This window comes from Lepidochelys kempii, chromosome 14 (genome assembly GCF_965140285.1).
Source record: "Lepidochelys kempii isolate rLepKem1 chromosome 14, rLepKem1.hap1, whole genome shotgun sequence".
Taxonomy (NCBI): Eukaryota; Metazoa; Chordata; order Testudines; family Cheloniidae; genus Lepidochelys; species Lepidochelys kempii.
In genome coordinates, this window is record NC_136393.1 from 20,954,184 (window position 1) to 20,981,739 (window position 27,556).

Below are 27,556 nucleotides of genomic sequence, written 5' to 3' on the forward strand. Positions count from 1 at the left end.
AGCCCTGCGCCAAGCACCTTGCGGTAGTGCGTTAAGGGCTGTGACTAATATCTGTCAAATGTTGTTCCTTGTCTGTCAGTCTGTCTTCCTACTAAGTATTTATACTGCACGCTAAGACTTCAGAGGTATCTAATGAGGTCATTGTTGGACTGAAAAGGAAGGAAATCGGAGGAGTAAGAGAAGAAAGGCATGGAGGAGACAGGAGGAAAGGGGAAGGGCCCGGAGAAGGGAGGTGGAGAAGGAAGTAGGAGAGGATGCTGGGACCTCCTGCAGATCTGTGTAGGCAGATCTGGACAGTACTTCCTTTGCTCAGATGACAAGATTTCTTTCCATTTCTCCTAGAGAAGGACAGGAGGTTTCTGACACTTCTGACCACGGCTGGTTTTCAAAGAGATCAGTCGTCATCACTTTGCTCATCCCATCAGCCCAACTTGAGCATCTGCCCCCTGAGTGGGGAGAGAGCTTGCCCCGGGCTCGGTCCAAGCCAGTCAATGCAAAAATAAACATATTGTAATTACATTTGGCATCTCCAAGTCCCCTGCTGCGGGTGGACTTCTGACCCCTGAAACGTGGCATTGTTTGGGACCTGCACAGCCTGGTGGCTCAGCAGGGTAGGAGCAGGGCAGTGTCTCAGGCAGTACCAGTGGTTTCCATTCTGCTCCTGTGTAATAATGGTTTAATGAAGAAAACAACCCACTGGGCTGTGTAGCGAGCAACCAACATTTGGTTGGAACAGTCTGTATTAAAGGCACACAATTGGGCCCCTGAGAACAATGCCAAGTCTCTCCCAGCTATCCCCCCCAGTGTAAAATTTGGTGCCGGGCCAGTGCATTACGATTATTGTTTTGGGAAACTCTGATTCAGAACAAGCCCTCAGTCAGTAATGAAGCTTGTCCAAATTGTCTGGGACTGCATTTATTTTCCTTCCAATTAACGCTTTCAGATGAAGAATGCAAATTATTTTCCAAACTGAGGGGAAGCAGAAGGAGGGAGCTAATAGGACAAGGTGGGGGGCGGGGTGGGGGAGGAAGGATTAAAAGGAAGGATGAACCTCAAGCTCACTGAATCCAATCTTGATTTGTCTCATGGACTGTAAAACCCTTTAATGGTGACTGCAAGTGAGTTCAGAATTAATAACCTTTAACTGTGTGTCATTAATGAGCAAGGTTATGGCAAATTCCTGCCCCATCAAGTTGCATTATAGCAACATTCATCGACCATTAACCAAACGTACTGAGTGCTGCTTTCCGGGTAGCAGCTTGCTTGGAGAGGGATTTCTAGGTAGGGAGTTGGAGGAGGCGAACGCTGCTTCATTTGGGGAAAATAAGGTGACATCTAGTGGCACAACGCTGCCCTGAAGTGGCAGGGGGGAAAGTGATGAGGCCTGATACTGGCCATGGGTCACTGCAGGAATTTCCCTTCCTCTTAAGAAAAGTGAAAGAGGGTCTGAAATATGCCAAAGTTCTATTTCACCAGACTGGGTCAGAATATGGGGCCAGATCCTGGTGTAAATCAGTGTAATTCCATTTGGGGGGGAGGGATAGCTCAGTGGTTTGAGCATTGGCCTGCTAAACCCAGGGTTGTGAGTTCAATCCTTGAGGGGGCCGTTTAGGGATCTGGAGCAAAAATTGGGGATTGGTCCTGCTTCAAGCAGGGGGTTGGACTAGATGACCTCCTGAGGTCCCTTCCAACCCTAACCTTCTATGAATCTATGAATCTATGAAGACTTTAATGGAGCTAAGCTGATTGATTTACACCAACTGAGGATCTGCCCCTTAGCTTTAAAGCAAACTCCTCCTACCTATTTCTAACTTACCATACTGTCTATCTAATAAATCTACTACATATAAGCCTCTCTCACTTCTCTCTCTCAGTGGCTGACATTCAGTCCTGTGCAAAGAAACAGCACAGGATCTAGTACCAATGATGTCTCACTCAAGTAGTGACAGGTTTCAGAGTAACAGCCGTGTTAGTCTGTATTCGAAAAAAGAAAAGGAGTACTTGTGGCACCTTAGAGACTGACCAATTTATTTGAGCATGAGCTTTCGTGAGCTACAGCTCACTTCATCGGATGCATACCATGGAAACTGCAACAGACTTTATATATACACAGAGAATATGAAACAATACCTCCTCCCACCCCACTGTCCTGCTGGTAATAGCTTATCTAAAGTGATCATCAGGTGGGCCATTTCCAGCACAAATCCAGGTTTTCTCACCCTCCACCCCCCCACAAAATTCACTCTCCTGCTGGTGATAGCCCATCCAAAGTGACAACTCTTTACACAATGTGCATGATAATCAAGTTGGGCTATTTCCTGCACAAATCCAGGTTTTCTCACATCCCCCCCACCCCCATACACACACAAACTCACTCTCCTGCTGGTAATAGCTCATCCAAACTGACCACTCTCCAAGTTTAAATCAAAGTTAAATCAGAACATCTGGGGGGGGGGGGGGGGCGTAGGAAAAAACAAGAGGAAATAGGCTACCTTGCATAATGACTTAGCCACTCCCAGTCTCTATTTAAGCCTAAATTAATAGTATCCAATTTGCAAATGAATTCCAATTCAGCAGTTTCTCGCTGGAGTCTGGATTTGAAGTTTTTTTGTTTTAAGATAGCGACCTTCATGTCTGTGATTGCGTGACCAGAGAGATTGAAGTGTTCTCCGACTGGTTTATGAATGTTATAATTCTTGACATCTGATTTGTATCCATTTATTCTTTTACGTAGAGACTGTCCAGTTTGACCAATGTACATGGCAGAGGGGCATTGCTGGCACATGATGGCATATATCACATTGGTGGATGTGCAGGTGAACGAGCCTCTGATAGTGTGGCTGATGTGATTAGGCCCTGTGATGGTGTCCCCTGAATAGATATGTGGGCACAATTGGCAACGGGCTTTGTTGCAAAGATAAGTTCCTGGGTTACTGGTTCTGTTGTGTGGTATGTGGTTGTTGGTGAGTATTTTCCACTATTTTCCACTATTTGCCCCTTAGCTTTAAAGCAAACTCCTCCTACCTATTTCTAACTTACCATACTGTCTATCTAATAAATCTACTACATATAAGCCTCTCTCACTTCTCTCTCTCAGTGGCTGACATTCCACTATTTTCCACTATTTCCACTATTCAGGTTGCGGGGCTGTCAGGAGAGTGAATTTGTGGTGGGGGGTGGAGGGTGAGAAAACCTGGATTTGTGCTGGAAATGGCCCACCTGATGATCACTTTAGATAAGCTATTACCAGCAGGACAGTGGGGTGGGAGGAGGTATTGTTTCATATTCTCTGTGTATATATAAAGTCTGCTGCAGTTTCCACGGTATGCATCCGATGAAGTGAGCTGTAGCTCACGAAAGTTCATGCTCAAATAAATTGGTTAGTCTCTAAGGTGCCACAAGTACTCCTTTTCTTTTTTCACTCAAGTAGTGTGACCAGACAGCAAGTGTGAAAAATCAGGACAGGGGTGGGAGGTAATAGGCACCTATATAAGACAAAGTCCCAAATATCTGGACTGTCCCTATAAAATCAGGACATCAGTCACCTTACACTCAAGCCTTAGGTCAAGAGAGGGTGATACTCAAGTGCAGAGATCATCAAACACATTTTTCAAATAAATAGTTTTCATTGAAAATTTGGGTTTTAAAAACCATTCTGATGAACATTTATTTTTTCAGACTTGCCTGGCTTTCTGACAAACTGTGATTTTTTTTCTTTCGTTTTTCCTTTTGGGGGGTTTTGCTCTTTTCAAGTTTTGTTTTTTCCTTTTTTCCTCCTTTTTCCCCCTTTTGCTTCCCCTTTTCAGTGGCAAAATGGGAAAAGGCAAAAGGCAGAGAAATGGGGAAAAAGAAAAAAAAAGGCAGGGGACAACCCCTTCTTCAAAATAATGAAAACCAGCCAACCAAAAATGTTCATGTAAAACGTTCAGTCTGTAAAAAATTGTCCCTTTTCAAAACCTGCGGAATGAAAATGATTTCACAATTTTCAAACATTTTTGTGAACTATCCTTACCAGTTTTGACATGATCTACTCAGCAGTATTTTACTCGCCACCAGGAAGTTTAATTCCTGACTCAAAAAAATATATTGCTCCAAATCCTTAGCTGGTGTAAATCAGGAGCGTTCCATTGACTTGACTGACATAACCCCAATTCATGCACACTGAGAATCTGGCACTATTTTCTAAACTGCACAATGCTGGAGTATTTCATTTGTCATGGGACACATCCTGCCACCCCAGTCCTCTCAGGTTAAATGCCCAATGCAGTCAATCGGAGTTTTGCCTAAGTAAGGACTGAGGGTGAAATTTATGGCACCAAATTCCATCCTCACTTCACCAGTGTAACTCCACTCAATTTAGTAGCGAATCTGGATTTTCTCCGTGCAACTAAGGGCAGAATTTAGGCCAGGTCTGTTGAAGGGTTTATACATCTATTGATGCATGGGGTGGGGACAGTATAGCAGGTGCAATCCATTCAGATCCCCTAGAAGGGAATTCCTAGCCACAGAACCCACACAGATGCAAATAGAGTGGTCCCTTTAGTGCATGAACTCATGTGAATCCCAACCTCCTGGCATCAGAACTCACAAGGAATCATTGCATATTTCTGGTTAGGATATTTGCACTGAAGGGTCTGTAAACATTCCAAGGGTAAAACAGTCCTATCAGTATTGACCTTATGTCATTCCAGAGCAGCATGAGTACATTAATGGGAACGTTGGCATATCCTGTTAGTCTCTGGCTCTTCTCCTTTCTTTGAGTTATAGAAGTGCTGAATAAACAGCAGGAAAAGAGTTAACAATATAATTAATGAATATTCTCCTTTAGTCACCCATCTCTCTGCTCAGACTGCCAATAATGTAGGAGCCTATTACCTTCTGATGCTGCAAGTAACTACACATGTGCCGACTGTGGGTTTTGTGGTATTCCAGACCATTAGGAACTGCCGTGAGAGGCTACCAGGTCAGGCCTGGGTCTGGGCCTCAATTACTTCAATGGGGTTCTACCGGGGCATAAGGTGTCTGCCCCCATGGATTGCCTTGCACACTAGATGCTTTAGAATAGATTCCAGCTGTTCACCATGAAAGGTTCCATATCTTGTCACTAAAAGCCTGGTCTAATGAATATGGAAATCAGTGGCAATACTCTCGTTGACTTCATTGGAGGTTGGATTGGGCCATAATTGTCTAATCTAAATACCTTCATATATTATGCAAGCAATATTGAGGTACCTCTTGTATCTCTTTCTGTGCAACTAGCACTATCTTGTGACATTGCATAACGAAAGCCACTACAGAGGATTCCTTCCCAGGTGTCTCACTGGTGGGTCTCGCCCACATGCTCAGGTCTAACTGATCACCATGTTTGGAGTCGTGCAGGAATTTTCCACCAGGACTGATTAGCAGAGACCCTGGGTTTTTTTGCCTTCCTCTGCAGCATGGGGCATTGGTCCCTTGCTGGTTTGAACTAGTGTAAATGATAGATTTGCTGTAGCTTGAAGTCTTTAAACCATGATTTGAGGACTTCAGTAACTCAGCCAGAGGATCAGGGTCTATTACAGGAGTGGGTGGGTGAAGTTCTGTGGCCTGCAATGAGCAGGAGGTCAGACTAGGTGATCATGATGGTCCCTTCTGGACTTAAAACCTATGAGTCTAAAGCGTATTAAGCTATATTTTTGCCCACATTATGGTTAATCTGGTAGCTATTCTACAGCTAGAGAGGAAAGGTGGCATAGTAGTTTGGGTGCTAGCTTAGGACTTGGAAGACTTTAGTCAAAGTCCTTGTTCTACCACACATTTCCTGTATAACCCTGGGCAAGTGCTGTAGTCTCACTTTACCTCAGTTTTCCATTTGTAAAATTGGAGTTCTGCGGATATATGTGTTGAAGACGAGGAGGTGCTCAGATACTATGCAAATGGGGGCTGGAAAAGTACATCAGCTAGAACTCAGAACCTGCAGTGAATGAACCCCAGGAAGTAAGACTGGCTAGAAAGAAAACAGAAATTGACCAGCCTACCATGTTTTCACTATCCGAATGGAGGGCAAAGTAAACTCAGCTTTGAACATCCCATCATCTCACATGTTCTCAATGCGACACGTAAGTATATTCTTCTACACATATATGCTTTTTATCTTGGTGGTAGAGTCAGAAAAATTCCAGGATTTCTTGAGTTTCTGATCTGTTTTCTCTTTCACTGTTTTAGTTTGATCACTTCTTTTCCAATTGGGCAAATACCCCCCCCCTTTTTTTTAGAATGAAAACTCCGTTCTCTTGGATAATTTAACTTCTTATAAAATATTGAGAATTAAAACCTAACGGAAAAGAACTAAAATAAATATTTTATAACTTTGACAAGCTCCCAAACTCCAGAATGGAAAGCTGTTAGATACTGTTCTATTTATTCAGGGGGAGGAAAAAAAAGTTTACTACTAGGAAAAACTTATAGCTCATTTATTTATTCCCCCTGCAGCTGTGGGCTGCAGATTGTGGTGAGTGGGGAAGCGACATGAAGGGGGGGGGAGGGGAGGAGAGCGTTGCCCACTGAAAAGTTGTAAATTTTGATGCATTGTTATCAATATTTTTGCCACAAAATGTGACCTTTAAAATCGTTGTATCATGGAATTCCATCTTCGGTGTGTGCTGCAATGTGGACGTGCAGACAGGGGCAATTCTAGGCTCCAGCTAGCAGTGCAAAGCAGTTGGAGAGCTATCCTAAAACAGCTTTCTTGGGTGAAGCAAAGAAAGCACAGATGGCTGCACACCCCCTATCCACCCCACACCCTTGGTGTAAAGGGTATGTCAGGAGCGAGAAAGAGTGCCCACCGCTCCACCAGCTCCTCAGCCTCTCAGCTCACTTAAAGTCATCCCGGTTAACCTTGGTTCGTTGCTGATCAATGCTCATTTAAAGTTGTGCAATGCTCCCTTATAACGTTGTTTGGCAGCTGCCTGCTTTGTCCACTGCTTGCAGGAAGAGCAGCCCCTTGCAGCGAGCTGGTGGGGGCTTGGAACCAGGGTGGACTGGCAGCCTCTCCCCCTCCCCAGACCCAGCAGCCCCCTATCAGGTCCTTGCTCCCCTAAGTTCCCTGTGCAGCAGCTGCCCAGCAGGCTACCAACTGCCGGGCAGTTCAGCTGCCCCTCCCCACACTGCCATGTGCTGCTCCTGCCCTCTGCCTTGGAGCTGCTCCCGGGCGGCCTCCTGCTTGCCGTGCAGGGGAGGGGCGGAAGGGGAGGGCTAATGTCAGGGTGTCCCCCTTCTCCCTGCTCCTTCCCACTGCTTACCCCTTCTCCATATAGAGCAGGGTGGGGACAGGACAGGGCTCAGGATGGAGAGCTTGCTGGCCACAGCTGCTATCTCAACTTCCTGATCTTTTTAAAGGCAATGTACTTAGAGTGGGGTCAGTGTACTTAAAGGGGCAATGCGCATCTCTCTCTCTCCCACACACAGGGTGTGTGCGTCTGTCTCTCTCTGCCATGCTGTCTCCCCTCCCTCCATTCCTGTTGCCTTGTAGAGTGTGAGGCTACATTAACAACAATGTGTTAACCCTCCAGGGCTCAGCTCAATGCTAGTTCATCATTTAGCAGTAAGGCATTCCCTGGGAAATATCCCACCTTCTTCCACCCTCTGACTTCACCACCTCAACCAAGCTTCACAATCATCATTGCTGTGTAAAGTATTAAATTGTTTGTTTAAAACTTATACTGTGTGTGTGTGTATATATATATATGTATAATATAGTTTTTGTCCGGTGAAAAAAATTTCCCTGGAACCTAACCCCCCCTATTTACATGAATTCTTATGGGGAAATTGGATTCGCTTAACATCATTTCGCTTAAAGTCGCATTTTTCAGGAACATAACTACTGTACAACGTTAAGCGAGGAGTTACTGTACTTGCTGCTGATGGTGTAATTTAGAATAGCCCTGTACCTGCTCTAAGTTCCCTCAGTGGGGTGTTTCAGCCCAAGGAGTGGAGAACCATAGAGGGGGCATAAAGCCATCTTCCTCAGCCCAACCCCCTCTGTGACATGAAATATAAGCTCAGCCAAGCTGAGAATGGAGCCCATAATATCCAAATTCATCTCGGGTGTAACAGCACTGACTTTAGTAGAATTACATCGGCGATGAAGTGGATGCAGGGAAACTACTTCTGTCCTCAGACACGTTGAAGTCAATGGGAGATAAGTTCATGTATCCAAAGGTAGAACAAGCTGAGTTTATCCCTGGTTTAACTCCAGCGACATCAATGGCATTGTATCAGGGCTGACTTTGACCCCGCGGTTACCTATGCCTCTGGTGACTCAGAGGAAAGAGAGAGCAAGATGATGCAGGAGAGAAGGCAGCAGAAGCAGCAGCTAAAACCGAGGAGAGTAGGAATAGAGTGTGGGGAAATATAACCCCCCGCCCCAATCCTTTGCCCTAAATAGGAATGGACTCTTTTTTAAAAAATATGAACTTAGAGCTGGTGTACAGGTGCTGGGTTAACAGCCCAGTAAGGCCCTGCTTCAGCAAAGCAATTAAGGACTGAAGCAATGTGTTTAAAGTCAAGCGTGTACTTAAGTGCTTTGCTGAATAAGAATGAACGGTGAGCATGTGTTTAAGTGCTTTGCTCACATGAGGCTATAGGCTTGTGGAAATCCAGAGTGAACCTGAACATATCAGGGACAGCTATCGGGAGGGCGGGGTTCAGCCCACTGTCTGTGCTGTCAACAAGCATTTTTGCCTTATGGAGCTACAACCAAGTTAGATCAAGCCTCCCTGTGGTACATCCACTGTCGAAGAACTGGAATACTGTATGGTGAGCAGGTCTCCCATCACTCCCAGTCCACAAAGGGCTCCCTCAGCATTGAGAACACCCAGAAAACAAAAATAAACCCAAATACAAATACACCCAAGTCTTTGAAACAGAAGCACAAACCCCAGACCAACATACAGACCTGCAACATCCCCACAGACACAGGCAATGCCCAGGCAAGCTTTGTCATGATGCCCTGTCATAAGGCACCACCGCCTTTTCACACATACAAAACCTTCCCCCAGGCTTTTGGTGAGAGAGGGCTGGAGGGGCTTCAATGTGTGCTATGGAGCTTTCATATTTGCAGGTGGATAGTTATCTATTTTAGTGGGCTGAGCAGTCTGTGAAAGCACTGTGGTCTAGTGGCTAAAGCACCAACCTGGGCCTTCGGAGGGCTTGGTTCTATTCCTGAGTTGGCTGCTGGGTAACCTTGCATGAGTCATTTCACTGCTCTGTGACTCAGTTTCCCCATCTCTAAAATTGAAATAATGATACTGCTCTCCTTTGTAAAGTGCTTTGAGAGCTACTGCGGCAAAGTGCTGTATAAGAGCGAGGCATTGTTATATTAGGTGGGAATTTGGGCTCTGGAAGTTAATTTGTGTAGTAGGTACCCAGAACATAGACTGGGCAGCTCCAGCCTGATTCCAAGTGGAATCTGAGTCAATCGAAAGAGTCCTGGTGAGAATTAGGTGAGAATTTTATAAATCAAAATAAATAAATGAAATAGTTGTGCCAAACGCATTTGCTTTGCAAACATATACATGGTAAAGTTTATTTACCCTCCTGGGTACTCCCAAACAAAGAAGTGAAAGTGGTGATTATGAAAGCTATCTGACAGACAGGCCTGGGGAATGACATCCTCTAACTGCAGAAATGGCATAGCATGGACAAGACCCCTATTAACTTCTCGCCATGCCACTAATAGGCCCTTCTCTGGTGGATCACTTCTACAGGAGAGTGCAGTTCAGAGAGTTTAGGGCCTGGTCCAGTGCCTTTTGAAGCCAGTTGAAGCCTATTGATGTCAATAGGCATTGGATGGAATCCTATGTCCATTATTATAAATACATATTACTTACTTACTTCCAGGTGGTCCATGAAGCTCTTTCTGTAGAGCATCTTCCAGTCTTTTAGCACTGACTCTTCTTCAACTTATAGACAACTCCAGGGTTTCTAGTGAGCTTTTTGCTCAGCTAGACCCATGGTTTTCAACCTTTTTTCATTTGTAGGCCCCTAAAAAATTTCAAACAGAGGTGAGGACCCCTTTGGAAATTCAACCGCAGAAGTCTTAGACTGAAAACTGACTGAACAGAATTCAGCTGTGAGTGTTGCTGTATTTGACACAGCAGGAGAAAGGGCTTCCATGGTAACGAAGACAATTCTGGGGTTTGACCTGTAGGTGGGGGTATCCACATACTTTTGATTGATCAGAAAAACGGAATGCCTTTTGGCGGATCTGAAACTTTATTTCCATATTTTATGGACCCCCTTGGATCAGCGATACTCACACTGAGGCTCGTGAGCCGCAAGTGGCTCTTTAATGTGTCTCTTTGCAGCACATATTAAAACACTGTGTGATTTAATTATTAACCAATCTAAGTTATTAACCAATCAGGATACTTTCACTATCTTATTAACCAATTGTAGCTGATAACATAATAATATTAAGTCAGTCATTTTGCTGTGAGAATAATATATACTAAATATTTCCCATCGTACTGTTTAAATATGACTATATAATACTATAGTAAATGAAACAATGAATTCAAATGACTGTGGCTTTTTCAGGTAATGCTGATTGCTAATCGTGCTCCTGAACCACTAAGGTCTGAGTATCACTGCCTTAGACATACTCCCCCACGAGTCCACGGGTCACAGGTTGAAAACCACTGAACTAGACTAAACAAAACAGGCCCCTCTCTGCACCCTACAGATCAGCATCCTATCCTTTGTCGGTTTCTTTTGTCATTTAAATTCTACTGTGATCAAATTTACAGCCCGCTCTGAAACTGGAAGGGGAGCAAAGACACAGCAGAACAGATTCAAACTAACCTGGAGAAATAACTGCCGTGGGAGCTGCAGGCAACAAGGGCAGATTTGGTCCTTAAAAATATACCTATATATACACAAAACTCCATCCCTGTGAAGGTGAAATAAATAGCTCTGATACAAAATGAGTGACCTCATCATCGCATTAATTAGTTCTGTGGCATTGGTCACACAAAGATGAAAATCTTGTCTCTGAATATAGACCCCAATACAGGGAAGCATTTAAGCACATGCTTAACTTTAAACACATAGATAAATTCCATTGATTTCAACTGGATATCAGGTTAAAGCAAGTATTTCAGGAAAGCAGCCCTGTTCAGGGCAGGACTTAAATACTGGTGTAACTCTAAGCATGTGCTTAAGTCACATTAAAGTTAATGGGACTTATGTGCTTAAACAAAAGCAAGTATTTTAAGTGCTGCCTTAATCAGGGATGCCTTCCTAAAGCAGAGCCACTGTCCTGATTAGAGCCTTTTGAAATTTTTCTTCAGATTTCAACAACAAAAAATGGTTGAAATATTTTGTAAAATTTCCCCCTCACCCATTTTTGACCAGCTCTGTCTCTTGTTATTTTTTCAGGGAACCAGAAGAGGTGGGGCAATGGTCCATGTGTCTCAAGGAGGGTACCTACAACATTAAAACATTTGAGAAGAACTGCAATAAGAGACAACTAGGTTTTCTCTCTAATTGATCTGGGTCTTCACGTAGCTACATTTGAATCTGCTTTCTAGGTTGAGCAGATTTTAATTGTGTTATGATGAATTTAGGATTTGATGGATCAGCCAGAGGACCTTATTATAAGGTTGCCTTTTCACTGGCCCTTACTACATCTCTGCGGCATAACGTCTAACTGATATATGGCAGCTAGGAAGCCGAGACAGAGAGAAAGAGACAGTAGATGGGATTTTTAAAAAAATTATTTAGAATCTCCATTCAGAGAGAGTCAGCTACAAAGGGGAAAACTATTCAGCTCATTATCTTTTAATTATGGAAGTTATTATGAAACGAGCAGGATAAATCCCCAAAAACATGAGATTATATTCCGGTTCATTAAGCAACTTCAGGTTTCCTTGGAATAGCTGTGAGGCTGGCAGGGAAATTTCTAATTTATTCTGTCATCTGTGGACAGACAGAATGGCATTGCATTCCTCTCCATATCTGTTGACATCTCTTTTGATCTAACTTTTGATTGCAAACTCCTCCTTGTTGTTTCAAAGTATCAGAAGCCACTATCGTGCTCAGAAGTGAAAGTAAGCTGGTACGGGCCAGTATGGCATACCGATAAGAAAGTGGCCGCCAGTACAGGCTGGTACACAGCTGACATTAAAGTAAGCACCGTACCAGCAGGGCTGCTGATGGGGGGGAAGAGCAAAAGGGGCAACTGCCCCAGGGCCCGGCAATTTAAAAGGCCCTTTAAATTGCTGCCAGAGCCCCAGGTGAAGCAGGCCGGGCAGTGCTGAAGGGTTGGTTGAGGGAGTCTGGCCCCAGCCTCGCCCCTTACGCCCAAGACCCTCCCCACCTTCCGGGGGGCCCTGAGATGCCCCCCCACCTTGCCCAGGACCCCGGCCACCCTGCGTACCTATAAGTCCTTTAAGTTACTTTCACCCCTGATCGTGCTGTATAAGTACTAGCATCAACATGGGTCAATTCACATAAAAACTGGGTGATGGTCATCATTTTGCAACATCGAAATACAGCACTCGACTGAATTTTGCTTTGACTTTTTGCATTAAATTAACCCCCAAATTCAAAGAGTTTGACACCCCACCCCCACCCCACCGGTACAAAACCAAAGAAATAATTTGCATAGCCTTGCCTGAGAAAGCTACGAAAGCTCATGCTCAAATAAATTGGTTAGTCTCTAAGGTGCCACAAGTCCTCCTTTTCTTTTTGCGAATACAGACTAACACGGCTGTTACTCTGAAACCTGTCACTTTTTCTAGATGTCCACAATGAGTCAGTTGAAATATTGGCATAGAATGTTACTGTATATGTTGCTACATCAAACTGTATATTGCAGTTACACTGCTTTATTTCCTGTTCTTTCCTCTTTGTCTGAATCCTAGTACCACCATTGTCTTTGTCATTACTTCTTGTATCACCGTCAGTAAGTTACATCTACTGTATCTGATTTTTTCCTTGTGTAGTCTGACCCAAATACAGTTTTCTGATGACTACAGGCAGCTTCTGCTAAGTCTTTGGAAACTAACCACCTACATTCAAAAGATAAATGTGTCCCTTATTTGTTTTATTACTGATGCGTCAAAATCGACGACATTATAACTAAAAATGTCATCTCTACAACTCTGATGGTGTGTTGGGGATCCAAAAGGTATAGCATATTGTCTTCCAATAAAAGAAAAGGAGTACTTGTGGCACCTTAGAGACTAACCAATTTATCTGAGCATAAGCTTTCATGAGCTACAGCTCACTTCATCGGATGTATTCCAATAGTTACTTTGAAACAGACTGTTTCTCTTTTGTTCAAGTCAATAAACCAGGTGGAAATGACTCCCTGAGCTCACTTGTGTATTTCCTTTATCAGTGTGAGAAATTTCAAGCTAAACATAAAGGGTGTCTGTTTGTGTAGGCATAATATAATGTCCAGGGAATTAAGTTTCCAACAACAGTGAATCGTGTGATTCAATCTTAAGAAGTACTTTAAAAAAGTGAGTCCATAAGAAATATAATGGACATGCTCCAGAAGTGATGAAAGGACCTTCAGTTTTCCTAGTACTAGAAAACCACCGTAAAAACATATATGGAGTTGAGAGAAAATTGACAAATTTCTGCTAATGGGTAAAGAAAACATACTTTGCTTGAATCCAGAGATAAGAAAAGTATGAAATACATAAGTTTTATAAGCTTAATGAGATCCATCCTTAGCTGGTTTTATACCAGCTGAGGATCTGGTCGTATATATATTTGAGTGACCAGTTGCTGATAATCAGAGTCTTTGTGACATAAATTCCATGACATTCCCTCCCCCACTTGGCTTTTTCCATTAATTCCTCCCATATTGAGATGCAGACTAATTGGATCTATTTTTACATGGTTAAATTGGACGTTAACTAGGTTTGTGCAATTGTTTCTCACCACAGGAAAAATAAAGAGAGCCCCATAAAATACCTGCTAAAATGCTGTGGGCTCTGAACATGAGCACAAAATACCAGTGGAAGCATTTGACCTTCCTTTAAAGAAGGGGGGGGGGGGGAGAGAGATTCTTTAGAATCTTTCAAACAATGTCAGTCTGTCACTTTTCAGACTCTTTAATTTTTTCCAGCTGTAAATCAATCATCCTATTAACTCTTCTCAAAAGTCTCCCATAAAGTTATCTGGGGACCGGCTGCTTGACAAGCCATTTTTGCAGAGCCTTGAGAATAACGTTCCTCTTGTGCACTCGCTGTGATGTCATGAGCACTCACTTATGGCTTTAAGTGATCCCCTGTCACAAAGCCTCCTTCTTCACTCAATGCAATTATTCAGCTATTAAAGCATATTACGTTAGCTTTCTTATTTTAAGAGTGATATCACTCCTTGCTTTAATGTCCAGCCGGCGGAGCAATTTGCACTCACTTCCCCTGACACCATGCTAGCTGATTGAATCCTTTAGGTTATGTTGCTGCCTGCATAAAGCTGCTATTGATGTGCTCTACACATGGAGAAGGCAGAGGGGCTGTGACTGATTTATACATAGATACATATAATATTACGGTTTTGTTCCTATGAAATGGACCTGATCAAAGTCACCTCTTCTAGCAAAGTCTCCTGGCCTCTTTTCCAATTATATCTCCATGGTTGGAGATGAGACACTAGATGGGGAGGACTCTGAGTTACAACAGAAAGAACAGGAGTACTTGTGGCACCTTAGAGATGAACCAATTTATTAGAGCATAAGCTTTCGTGGGCTACAGCCCACTTCATCGGATGCATAGAATGGAACATATAGTAAGAAAATATATATATATACATACAGATAAGTTGGAAGTTACCATACAAACTGTGAGAGGCTAATTAGTTAAGATGAGCTATTATCAGGAGGAGAAGACCGTTTAGATAGTTGACAAGAAGGTGTGAGGATACTTAACATAGGGAAATAGATTCAATATGTGTAATGACCCAGACACTCCCAGTCTCTATTCAAACCTAAGTTAATGGTATCTAGTTTGCATATTAATTCAAGCTCAGCAGTTTCTCTTGGAGTCTGTTTTTGAAGCTTTTCTGTTGCAAAATTGCCACCCTTAAATATTTTACTGAGTGGCCAGAGAGGTTGAAGTGCTCTCCTATGGGTTTTTGAATGTTATGATTCCTGATGTCAGATTTGAGTCTGTTTATTCTAGAGACTGTCCGGTTTGGCCAATGTACATGGCAGAGGGGCATTGCTGGCACATGATGGCATAGATCACATTGGTAGATGTGCAGGTGAACAAGCCCCTGATGGCGTGGCTAATGTGATTAGGTCCTATGATGGTGTCACTTGAATAAATATGTGGACAGAGTTGGCATCGGGCTTTGTTGCAAGGATAGGTTCCTGGGTTAGTGTTTTTGGTGTGTGGTGTGTGGTTGCTGGAGAGTATTTGCTTCAGGTTGGGGGACTGTCTGCAAGCGAGGACTGGTCTGTCTCCCAAGATCTGTGAGAGTGCGGGATCATTTTCCAGGATAGGTTGTAGATCCTTGATGATGCGTTGGAGAGGTTTTAGCTGGGGGCTGAAGGTGACAGCTAGTGGCTTTCTGTTATTTTCTTTGTTGGGCCTGTCCTGTAGTAGGTGACTTCTGGGTACTCTTCTGGCTCTATCAGTCTATTTTTTTCACTTCAGCAGATGAGACTGGGAGTGTCTGGGTCATTACACATATTGAATCTATTTCCTTAAGTTAAGTATCCTCACACCTTCTTGTCAACTGTCTAAATGGGCCATCTTGATTATCTCTGCAAAAGTTTTTTTCTCCTACTGATAACAGCTCATCTTAACTAATTAGCCTCTCACAGTTTGTATGGTAACTTCCAACTTATCTGTGTGTGTATATATATATATCTTCTTACTATACATTCCATTCTATGCATCCGATGAAGTGAGCTGTAGCCCACGAAAGCTTATGCTCTAATAAATTTTCTACAGAATTCTTTCCCAGGTGTCTGGCAGGTGGGTCTCATCCACATGCTCAAGGTCTAACTGATCGCCATATTTGGGGTTGGGAAGGAATTTTCCCCCAGGTCAGAGGGGCAGAGACCCGGGGGGGCGGGGGGGTTCACCTTCCTCTGCAGTGTGGGGCACACATCACTTGCTGATTTGAACTCGTGTAAATGGTGGATTCTCTGTAACTTGAAGTCTTTAAATCAGGATCTGAGGACTTCAGTCACTTTAAATCAGGGTTACCGGCTTCTTAGGGGAGAGGGTGAGTGAGTTTCTGTGACCTTCAGTGTTCAAGAGGTCAGACTAAATGAGTGGTTTTCAAACTTTTTGTATTGGTGATCCCTTTCACACAGCAAGCCTCTGAGTGGGATCCCCCCTTATAAATTAAAAGTGGGGGGGCGTAATTTAATGGGGCCTCGAGGCTGTTAGCCACACAGCTGATAGGTTTCAAACCCCCATGTAACTACTTAGCGACCTCTGAGGGGTCACGATCCACAGTTTGAGAACCCCTGGACTAGATGATTATGGTGGTCCCTTCTGGGCTTAAAGTCTATGAGTCTTTGAATTATCTTTTTCTTGATCTGTTCTCCCCCTTTGACACAGCTGATCATTCCCTTCTCCTGGAAAAGTCTCCTCCCTCCTTAAATTCAAAGTCTGTTGTTTACTGAGTCTCATTCCACCTTTTCAGCTGCTCCTTCTTCTCCACTCTCCCACTTTGTTGGTGGCCTTCAGAACTCTGTCCTAGGTCCTGCGTCACATAACAATCACTTTCCTCCCACACTGAACAAGGAATTTGGTTAGAGTTAGAGTTGGGTCAGGAAATGGAATTTTTGTTCTGTGGTAAAGTCTGACATTTTGAATTTTGTTTCCATTCCAAAGCTGTAGCTCACAAAAGCTTATGCTCAAATAAATTGGTTAGTCTCTAAGGTGCCACTAGTACTCCTTTTCTTTAAGCTATCAAAATGTTTCACAGACTGAAAAATTCCCTAAAGCATCTAATTGGAAACGTCAAAACAAATTTGTTTTTATATTTTTGATTGAAACAAAATGATCCAACGTGAAATATATTGTTTCTAATCAACATCTGGAAAATCATTTCTTTGTTTCTATTCTCCCAGTTGGAAAATTGAAAAACATAGTAGTAGAAACCATCACTTTCCCAGAGAAAATGTTGATTACAACAAAACAGCATATTCTCATGGCTGAACTTTTAGTGCAAAAAGTTTCAACCAGATCAAGTTTCAATAAGGAAAACAAAATAACTGATAGATCTGCTTTTCTCTCTCTCTCTCTTTGCTTCTTTGTAGAGCTTCTCACTGGAACGCTTCCCCGCTCCTGACAGCCTTTCTGTCAAGAAACTCTACGCACATGCTCACAACCACTTCCTCCTTTCTCCAAGTCATTGCACATACACCACCAAATGATAATCAGAAAGAATGAAATTGCAGTCCTTTCCAGCCTTGGCCAAATTCAAACAAGCAACCTTGAAGTCAGACGTTTGCTACTCATTGCCAAAACTGAGAGCCAGTACGCCTCCGTGATATTTGACATCAATTGCTATCCTCTTGGAAACCTATATATTCATCTACCTGCCCCGTCTCCAGGGTCTGTTCTTGCTCAATTCAAAGCACCGAGCTTAGGCTCAATGACAGCCTTTACAAGCAAGCCATTTGGCCATCTGTGCCACTGAAATATCACGTCATGTGCCTACTCTCTCTTCAGAATGAAGGCTTGACAGGAGCAGTGGGACACAGATAGTTTCCTCCGACTTCCAATGTGCTTATCATAGAATCATAGAATATCAGGGTTGGAAGGGACCTCAGGAGGTCATCTAGTCCAACCCCCTGCTCAAAGCAGGACCAAGCCCCAATTTTTGCCCCAGATCCCTAAATGGCCCCCTCAAGGATTGAACTCACAATCCTAGGTTTAGCAGGCCAATGCACAAACCACTGAGCTATCCCTCCCCCCAGAGACCGTGTTCAAGGGCCCTTATGCTTCTGGAATCTCCATTACTCAACAGGCCAAAAATTAATGCATGAGCACTTTATTTCTCTTCAGCTCTTATCTACAGCTCAGGCAAATTCCCACTCAAGTCACCCCCCCCACCCCCGGCAGGAGGGATCAGAGGGGGAAAGCTCCTTGTACCATCTCTCCCCTTCCTCTTGAGTTGCACCTATTCAGGACTTGAGCAAAATCTGGCCCTTTGCTTGGAATCAGATTAGCAACAAGACTACAGCTTGGCATGGCCGATTTGTGCTGCATCACCAGCATATTCTGGCTAAAAACACATTTAAGTGATCTATATAAGGGTGATCATCCAGTAGCATAGAGCCCACTCTGGTTTTTTTGTGCCATTCACGCCCACTTTGTCCCTGTTTCATGTGTAGCAAGTGGAAGGGGATGAGGTTGGTATATTCTCTTGCTACTCAAGTCCTCAGCTCCATGCTTACTCTCCTTGAGAGCACAGCAGCCAGGCACACATTAGACCAACCCTGAGGCTGCTCTAACATGCTGGAATGGGACTAGTACATAAGAACATAAGAATGGCCGCACTGGGTCAGACCAATGGTCCATCTAGCCTAGTATCCTGTCGTCCGACAGTAGCCGAAGCCAGGTGCTTCAGAGGGAATGAACAGAACAGGTAATCATCAAGTGATCCATCCCCTGTCGCCCATTCCCAGCTTCTGGCAAACAGAGGCTAGGGACACTTCAGACCATGGTTTTGCATCCCTGCCCATCCTGGCTAATAGCCACTGATGAACCAATCCTCCATGAACATATTCAGTCCTTTTTTGCACAAAGCAGCGGCAGCAGGATCAAAGGAGAGCTTTGAGCCACCTTTGTGCATGCACATATACATAAGTGCACACACACACACACACACCCCCCGTCCCAAACTGAGCTCTGGGTTTTAACTGCACCCAAAATCTGGCTCACGGATTCTAGATGCTTCAGCCTTGACCAGCTAGCAGGGACCATGCTTGGCAACTAGCTGATGTGTATATTTCCTGGAGGGGAAGTGCTGTCACCTCTACACTGCTTCAGGGTTTTTCCTCAGACGGGCTGAAAGTGTGCAGTTCAAATCTGACTGGCTCTGCTTTCTTAGCAGGTGGCATAGTTTTCAGGAGGCTCAGATGCACATGAGCCCTGTTATTGATAGGGGGTATTTAATTCCCAAATTCCACAGTGCGTTAACCACAGGCACTTTGGAATTTTTGCCCCAAGGGATGTTTGTTGGAATCGATTATTACTTTTCCATGCTGCACGTAAGGTGCTCTGCTCAGGTTTAACCGAGAGGCTTTTCACTAACAATTTATTATTTTGAGTGACGAAGTGTCTTTGTGGTTTCAAGTGCCAGCAAAGGGTCAGAATCTGTTTTCAATTACCCAAGTGTAAGTTCAGTGAAGTCAGTATTATTATTCTGGATTTACGTAGCCATAACTGAGAGTGGGATCTGGCCTAAAAGGTATAATGAAGCTCTTTGGTAGGAAGTCAAGACATGCCTCGTTGCCAGCAGTAGCTTGAGATTTCACCACTAGCAAGGGCATCAAAGGGTTGAAAGGGAATGGAACTCCAGAATAGGACTGCCTCCCTATTGGTTGACGTCACACCTATGTGTTCATCCCCATCCCCCACACAAAGAAACCTACCATGCTACATTTGTAGGAGACATCTGGTGTAGCTCTTCAGCTGAAATCAACAGAGTGACGCTGATTTACACCACTTGGGATCTGGCTCCCTCTCAGCTGGGAAGGTAGACTCAGGGCTGACACTGGATGGAAGGAGAGCCTTAGGGAGAAGGAGCAGGGTTTGAAGAGCAGGCCCCAACTGTGCTCACAGAAGGATTTTGTGCCACACAGCGGTTACACTGGGAACAAAGGATGGTCTAGTACATGGCCCTCAGCAGACATCAGTTCTCGTCTCAGCTAAAGCACAAACTCTCCACATGACCATGACAAGCAAACCTCTCTCTTCTCTCCCTTAGTTCACCATTTGTAAAATGTGGGCACTTCTATTTCCCTCCTGTGCAGGAAGGATAAAATGCACAAATGATTGTGAAGCACTCAGATAATAACAGTAATGTGGGCACTGCAAGCATCTAGGTAGATAGACTGCACTGAGAATCAAAACAACTAGCCCTGAGCTAGGAATGCAGAGCAGAAGGATGGGGCATGGAGAGAGGTCAGCTAGGTATCTCAGGAAGCTCAGAAGAGAACATACAACAGAGGAAAGGTGTCTTGAGGCTGTTAAGAAGGGAAAGTGGCCATGAAAAGCCTGCTATGCTATCAGAAGAAGAGATGAGGGCTGTCTGGCAGCGTAAAGGCAGAGCAGTAGGCTATTATGAAGAAGGTCTGGGATGGCAGACTGGAAGCCCTGTAGAAGCACCCCGCTCAGCTCTTTTAAGTATCCTTTCCCTTTGAAACTAACCGCCTTATCTGAAGGGTGTCCTCGTCTGGGGAGGAATGACTGTTACCAAGAGGGAGAGCCTTTCAGGATATGAGGGGAGTAAACAAGGGATAACAGGGGTCCAGTGGGAACACTGAATGACCCAGAGCATGGGCAATGAGACACCATATCTCTTGCGCATTTGCAGCCCACGGGGTCAATTCCAGCCTAGGAAGGAAATGAGTGCACCTCACTTCCATGTGATGGCTGTACAATGGCCAATGTGAAATGAGTTGATGACCTCAGTCCAGTTCTCATCACACTAATTGGCATCCTTTGTGCTTTTTGCACTAAAACCAGACTACCTCCCCTCGCCCCCCGGGAAGTGGAATGTTGAAAGATTGCAGAAAGCTTGTATATTTTGAACCCTTGAAAGCTGGAATTCCCGACCAGTGTCAGTTTGTGACCATACACCAATAGTTTTCTTTTAGATACAGGTGTGTATTTGTTTGACCTGGCCTACACAGATGATGCCGGACTCAGAAAACTTGGCTTCTGTTCTTGACACTGCCACTAATTGGCTTGCAAACTTGGGCAAATCACCTAACCTCTCAGTGCCTCATTTTTTCTCATCTGGGGATAATAATTTCTACCCATCTCCATAAAGTTATTGGAGATCTAGGCATGACAAGTGCTGCATAAACACTGAGTTATTAATTCTTATTATTATTATTATTATTATTGCACACACCATTACTTTTGTGCCATATTGTTGAAGCCCCCTAAGAAACTTAACTGGCAGTTGTTAGATATAATATGACTGACTGATTTAAGAAAGCATAGAATACTGGTCTATTGTAGCTTCTTGCACATTATACAATTAAAAATAGAAGAATTTCTCTCTTACATTATTAGAAAGTGTAACCAGGTGGACTAGGCCTGGAAGCCTCAGGGTCCTACCACACCTGTCCCAGAGAGGAACAGAAGGGAAGTCCTCCAAGCAGCCTAGAGTGGTTGCTGGGAAGCAGCCAATGAGGGAGGCTGCAGGTAGCAGCCAATCGTGGCCCAGCTGACTCACATAAAAGGAGCTGCAGGGCCAGAGTCAGTCAGTTGCTGCCTGGAGTTGGAGGAGAGAGAACTGTGTTCCTTGTGGGCTGAAAGAGCACCAGGACCACACTCTGATGGCAGAGACTGGGGGAGCAAGAGAGATCTCCTGGCTGGTGTCTAGGACTGAGTCTAAGACAGTTGCCGGCAGGGACCGGGGTAGCAAAGGAAGAGATCCTGGCTTGCTGCTGGGTAAGGACTGAGTCCAGGGTGGGCTGCAGAAAACACTGTCTCCAGGAAGGAAGCCCTGGGGGTCAAGCCCCATACCAGGACTGGGACTATTTAAAGACTGAGCCTGGGAAGGGCTACAGAGATATCAACAGAGGGGTACTAGGATAGGCTCCTGGTGGATTGCATACCCCAAAAGGGATCTGTTCTGTTTCACATACAGAGTGTGTGTGTGACTTGGTCAGAGGGCTGAGTCACTGAAAACCCACCTGAGAAACCACTGACAGGGGTCACCACAAACTGAGAGAGTGCAGACACACACACTAGACCAAGGGGCACTTGTGAGAGGTGGGTGCCATCCCGTTACAGAAAGCCTTTCAACTGAAAGGATCCCCAAGAATATTCAGGCTCAAGCACCACTTTGCTCATACCCTCAGTGTTGGAACACATGGCAGCTATTTAACAGCACACAGCAATGCTACCAATCAGTGAGGGCAGAGAGTGAAGTAGTATACTGCATTCAGCTGTAATGATCAGGAGACCTTAGGCATGGAGAATGTAATGCCCAGAGCTGGACTTGGACCAGGACATTGGGCTAACGACCTAAGGGATATCTAATGACCACAAGTGGTGAGGACCTCTGTTTTATATCTCATGCAGAAAATGAAATAAAGTGATGCATTAGTGCATTATCTTTAACAACTTTGATTTCAGAAAAGAATACAGAGGTTTTTTCTGTGCTCTGCAGAATCTTCCATAAGGCCCTACAGAGCCTGTATCATCACTGCGATCTGTTGTAAGACTACTTCCGATTCAAGGCGTGAGTGGCCTGGCTTCCGTCAGCACTGAAATAAACACAGCCTTTGCAACATCCACCTTTTTATTAATGACATGACTCACTTAGTGACTCACATAAATCTTCATTCTAGAAGAGCCCCATCAAGGAATTGCTGGCTTTTGCCAGACAGGTCCTAATGCTCCTTGGTTCTTGGCAACACCCTTGCCAGCTCCTTTAAGCTTAGAGTGGAAGAAAGGGGGAGTAAAAGAAACCTAATGACGAAAGAGTGGCAAAAATGTGGAAAGTTTCAGGGGAACTTTTATTGAGTTTCTTTGGCCATCGTTTTTCACCCTCTGGCTGTGCAGCAGCCAGGCATGAAGTCTGATATGAATCATGTTAAAAAACTTCTCCAAACAGGGCAAAAGCACAAATCAAATGCTTGTAAGGAAAAGCTGGAATACGGAAAGAATGACACGAGAAAAGTTATTGTTTATTATTATAATTAACAAAATAATAGTGGGTTTAATATGGTTCAAACATGCACGGCAGAGAGAGATGATGTTCTGTGCTGTAATTCCAATTCAGAATGTATTAGATTGAGGGTGACTGATGGCCCCAGAGTGACTCCAGGGCAGTAATTTTGCCACTCTTCTAGGAGCTCTGCCAATGTCAGCAACGCTAAGAGAGCAGGTTAAAAATGTACGGATTGGAGGCTTGAGAGCAAATTTCAGGACGTCGTGTGTGTGTGTGTGAGAGAGAGTTAGGCCAAGGCTGATTGCTTCTGAAAATCCCGCTCTTGGCACCCAAAGACCTTGATCCAAGTCCGTTTGCAGTCCATGTGAATCTTTCCATGGACTTCAGGCCCCAGACAAGCAGTAGAACCATATGCAAGGCTACTAGTTCATCAAAGAAAGTCACCATAAGCAAGAGGAAAGAGCTGGATCTTGTATGCACTCTATGTACTTGGCCTGACAAGGGAGAGTTTCTTGAAGTACTTAGAAAAGCTTTAATGATCTTTGATTTGTTACCAAACTACAGGAAGGAGAAAGACCCCCAGTTAGCACTTCATGATAGATAGCCAACGTGAGGCTGTGGTACTTTAAAGCACTTACAAATAGTAGACCAGTGACCCATTTGACACTGATTTACAGTGCAGGCTCTTGTGTGGGGTAGTGCTACCCAGCAGAAAGCTTTGCACTTGAACTGAAGCATTTTTAAAACCGATAGCTGGTTATTTCATGATGGACTGTGTGGCAGTTGCTCGGTCAGACACAACAATCAGTGGGGCTGAAGCATTATCCCAACCGATGAGCAAATCTATGGACAGGAATTAGAGGAATGGACAGAGTGCTGAGGCAAAGGTCAACCTTGCATTGTGATTACGATTCAATGGTGAAGATTCCGAACTATTGGCATCATGAGGGATATGACTATTCGGTGCCCGATCTGGGCAGAGAATGATCATTGCATTTTGAGGAGGATTTTGATTGTTTGAAATTTGGTTTCATTCTGACTCTGAATGAAACCCAAACACTTTGAAATTCTCTTCAACTGAGACCATGCAGGTGGTCCATGCATGTTTGGACCATGAAAACTGTCATAAATATAAAGGGAAGGGTAAACACCTTTAAATCCCTCCTGTCCAGAGGAAAGACCCTTTCACCTGTAAAGGGTTAAGAAGCTAGGATAACCTCACTGGCACCTGACCAAAATGACCAATGAGGAGACAAGATACTTTCAAAGCTGGAGGGGGGGAAAACAAAGGGTTCTCTCTGTCTGTGTGTGGCTTTTGCCAGGACCAGAACAGGAATGCAGGTCAGAACTCCTGTAAAGGGTTAATAAGCAATCTAGTTAGATGTGCATTAGATTCTGTTTTGTTTAAATGGCTGATAACATAAGGTGTGCTGAATGGAATGTATATTCCTGTTTTTGTGTCTTTTTGTAACTTAAGGTTTTGCCTAGAGGGATTCTCTATGTTTTGAATCTGATTACCCTGTAAGGTATTCACCATCCTGATTACAGAGGTGATTCTTTTACTTTTTCTTCAATTAAAATTCTTCTTTTAAGAACCTGATTGCTTTTTCATTGTTCTTAAGATCCAAGGGTTGGGTCTGTGTTCACCTATGCAAATTGGTGAGGATTTTTATCAAGCCTTCCCCAGGAAAGAGGGTGTAGGGTTTGGGAGGATTTTTTGTGGGGGGGGGAGACGTTTCCAGGTGGACTCTTTCCCTGTTATATATTTGTTAGACGCTTGGTGGTGGCAGCAATAAAGTCCAAGGGAAAAAGGTAAAATAGTTTGTACCTTGGGGAAGTTGTAACCTAAGCTGGTAAAAATAAGCTTAGGGGGTTTTTCATGCAGGTCCCCACATCTGTACCCTAGAGTTCAGAGTGGGGAAGGAACCTTGACACAAACCCACACTGCTGATAAGCCATAAGCCTGGGAGCTCGTGAGCTGGGCTATCCAGGACGTTGAGGATCTCTGCTCCCCATCAGCCCACAAAGGCGGGCTGCTGAGGAGCTGGGCAGGGGCACAGGCAGAAAAGCAAGCAGGTTCCAACAGAAATCTGCCTGGCAGGCAGGTTTTGAAACCTGTTTGGGTCCGTCGGAACTTTGTCAGAATCAAACCATCCACCAAATGTTTTGCTTTTGACAAAATCAGCAGTTCCAACAAGACTACAGGGTTGGACCAGCTCCATTCTCTACATTACTTTGATGAAACCACTCCTAATCTAGGCCCTGATCCTGGAAGGAGAGCCTCAGGGGCACAAGGGTATGCTTGTTTGGAGCCACTCGTGAGATTGGGATTCTGCTGCTCAAAACCAGTGAGAAAGGAGAGGGACAATCACAGATTTCCCCCAGGTACTGTGAACAGTGTCTCATTTTGGTGCCATAAGTGGATGCTACTGTTTCCCCTCCTCCTTCCCTCCCCATCTTACCTCTGGAGACAAAAGACCCAAGGTAGAGAATGGACCCTTGGGACACTTGTGAGACCCACCAATAGGAAGCCAATCATCCAAAGCCTAGCAAGGCACCTCTGAGAGACAGCCAGTCCCAAAGACATCCAAACACACCAGCCAATCAGAACTGCCCTCTACGCCAACAGACTGGAGAAGGCTGGATCTGCACCAGTGGTTGGTGTGGTGCCAGGCAATGTCTTCCCTGGGTCTGACGGCTGCTGCTCCTTCCTTTGCTGCAAGCTGTCTGCAGACTCAGGCAGGCATCCCTACAGCACCTGGACAGAATTCATGTTTTCACATTTTCCTCTGCAGCCACAAGGACTGGAAACAATTTTTGTTGAATGAATCTGAGGTTCTGAAAGGATCACCTGATGGTGGGAGGCGGGTCCTTAGACAGGTGCACACTGCACCTTGGGCTTAATCCGGCCTGCACAAGTGTTTATCTGAACCCCAGGGAGGGGGAATGAAGCCTGAGGAGCTCAACAGAGTCTGTGTGATCATATTTTTGAGCATATGCACAATCTGCTGCAAGTGGCACATTCTCATGGCATCTCAAGTGGGTGGAGTTTGGCGTCTGGGTGGAGCTTAGGAGAGTACTCCCCCCGCACACACACTTTGTATGTCCCAATTTGAGCCCAGATCTGATGGCTGTGTGTTGGCCTGTGTGACATGAGTCCAGTTCCGAGGGGACAAGTATCCATATGGCAGCAAGAATAATTAAAAAAAGACCACTGCAATTGGCACTAATGGGCCCCCTTGCTGGTAATCACCACAGAGAAGACAAAAACTGAATGATCAGTAAAGACATGCTGGGAAGGACGATTCAGCGCTTAGAGCAGTAATCTAGGACTTGGATGTAAATCCCTAGTCCCCCTCCCCCAGAATACCTGTGTAAATCTGAGTAAGTCCTCTATCTGTGCAATGAGGATAGAGCACTACCATACCTCGCAGGGGTGCTCTGAGGATAAATACATCAAAGATGGTGAGGTGCTGAAATACCTGTAATGTACTATGTAATATATGTACTTTAGCTAGAGCAAGGATCTCAAACTCAGATCACCAGGAGGGCCACATGAGGACTAGTACATTGGCCCAAGGGCCACATCACTGAAAACTTTTCACACAACAATACAAAAGTATAGTCAAAAATGAAAAAAAATGAAGAGTAATATAGTATGCTATTAAAAGTCAATGTATTAACTTTTTAAAAACTGTAATGTGAAGAGGGGTTTTAATAAAATATAAACACCTGTAACTATTCCTTATGTGGTCAGTAACACTGATGATGATCTACACTAACAGTCTATCAACATAGCTGTAATGGCAGGAACTTTTTAAAGTAACTATTCATACAAAATACATCGCCACTTTTAACAAACATTCTTCCCGACTAGTCAGAGCAAAGAATCATACATGCTGAACTTCATACCTCGGACTACTCATCTAGTCCATGAGACCCTGCCCCGGCCCCGCCTCTTCTCCACCTCCTCCCCTGAGCGCACCACATCCCTGCTCCCCTGCCCCTGGAAAGTCCTAAGTGGTGCCAAACAGGTGTTTGGCGGCGGGAAGCACTGGGAGGTAGGCGGAGGAGCGGACCGCATGTTTGAGACCCCTGAGCTAGAGAGTGAGGTGGTCCTTTCAGGGCATGGCTGAAGCATAGTAATAGGGTAATGTGGAAGAAACTTGCACTACTACTGTACCTATTCTGCATGTTGATGTCTATAGGACCTCTGGACTGATTTTCAGTGGGAGTGTACAGTCACTGCTCCTGTTGATTTCAGCTAGAACTGTGGTGTTCAACACTTGTGAAAATCAGGCCCTTATTCTCCAAAGGCATTACCAGCACTAATGTATACATATACAGCCAATGTAGGGGTTGACTATAGGGCAAATGATTCTCACCAGATGCCTTGTGAGGTAAGTTTTTCCAGCAGGTAAAAGAAATAAAAGCACAAGTTTAAATGAAATGGAATTGTTTCTCTTGGAGTTCCAAGAAAGCCGCAGTAGTAATTTACAGAATGAATGAAGGTTTTTGTACAAACAATATTGTTTGTCTTGGAGAAGAAACCATCGTAAATCTGTGGCTTATGCCATTACAAGGATTATCTCAGCTAATTTCAAGACCAAGCTAATTAATCAGCACTTGTTGCCATGTTAATTAGCCAAGAGTGACCTCAGATACATTTGTCCTT